Source organism: Mandrillus leucophaeus, unplaced genomic scaffold (genome assembly GCF_000951045.1).
Source record: "Mandrillus leucophaeus isolate KB7577 unplaced genomic scaffold, Mleu.le_1.0 Scaffold467, whole genome shotgun sequence".
Classification (NCBI taxonomy): domain Eukaryota; kingdom Metazoa; phylum Chordata; class Mammalia; order Primates; family Cercopithecidae; genus Mandrillus; species Mandrillus leucophaeus.
Genome location: NW_012104998.1, coordinates 593,480 through 594,851, shown reverse-complemented (window position 1 = coordinate 594,851; position 1,372 = coordinate 593,480). Strand labels below are relative to the sequence as shown.

General features: G+C 41.8%; 1 protein-coding gene across 1 annotated transcript in view; it reads right to left on the bottom strand.

Annotated features, from left to right (window-relative positions):
- Nucleotides 1-1,372, bottom strand: part of PPP2R3C (protein phosphatase 2, regulatory subunit B'', gamma) — a 40,400-nt gene that overhangs the window by 4,109 nt on the left and 34,919 nt on the right. The window lies entirely within an intron of this gene.

Genomic DNA, 1,372 nt, shown 5'->3' with positions numbered 1-1,372 from the left:
TTTCTGTGCCTTTTCCCCTCTTTTCTTTTGTTGTTAATAATGGTGTTATTTAGCAAACTGCTATTGAAGCTAAATGATAAAATGTAAGACCCCCACTCTCATGACAATATGACTATTTTTTAAGCGTAACTGCTTTGGGAAATTTATCACATTCTTTTTTTTTTTTTTTTGAGACGAGTCTAGCTCTGTCACTCAGGCTGGAGTGCAATGGCGCCATCTCGGCTCACTGCAAGCTACACCTCCTGGGTTGACACCATTCTCCTGCCTCAGCCTCCTGAGTACCTGCAACTACAGGCGCCTGCCACCACGGCCGGCTAATTTTTTGTATTTTTAGTAGAGACGGGTTTCACTATGTTAGCCAGGATGGTCTCCATTTCCTGACCTTGTGATCTGCCCGCCTTGGCCTCCCAAAGTGCTGGGATTACAGGCGTGAGCCACCACGCCCAGCAGGACATTTATCAGATTCTTAACCCATGTTTTTAGCAGCAAAAATGGTGATTTTAAAATGCTGTTTAGAATTTTCCTTCTCAAGTATTTTGCATTGTCATAATAAAAAGACAAGTCCATGTTATCTTCAGCTTCTCATATAGCCACTTCTAAAGACTAATACACCTGATTCTCAGAATTAAATCATGGCATATGTGTTACTACATCTGACCTGGTAATTTAATGACAGAACTATCTAAATGAAAATAGCCATAATAATTTACTGTTTCAGCTTTCTTTTTAAGAGACATGGTCTCACTCTATTGGCCAGACTGGAGTGCAGTGGCCTCATCATAGCTCACTGCAGCCTCAAACTCCTCAGATTAAGCAATCCTCTTGCCTCAGCCTCCCGAGTAGCTATACTACAAGCACATTCCACCCATGCCCATGTAATTTTTTTATTTTTTGTAGAGACAGTCTCGCTATATCGCTCAGGCTAGTCTTGAATGACTGGCCTTAAGTGGTTCTCTGGCCTTGGCCTCCCAAAGAGCTGGGATTGTAGTCATAAGCTACCAAGCCTGGCCTCAGCTTTTTTTTTTTTTTTTTTAAACTAGAATGCACTACTGTACAATAGGTGTACTGACAATGAAATCAACAAAATAAGCTATTTGCCCTGAGGCCATAATGTAGATGTTTTTAAGTGAATTTACATATAAGACCAAAGGCTCTGAATCTCAAGTAATTTGATCAGTGTACACATTTTAAAGACACTGTTACACATTAATATAAATAATGCTGGGCCGAGTGTGGTAGCTCATGCCTGTAATCCCAGCACTTTGGGAGGCAGATCACCTGAGGTCGGGAGTTCAAGACCAGCCTGGCCAACCTGGTGAAACCCCATCTCTACTAAGAATACAAAAATTAGCTGGACGCGGTGGCATGTGCC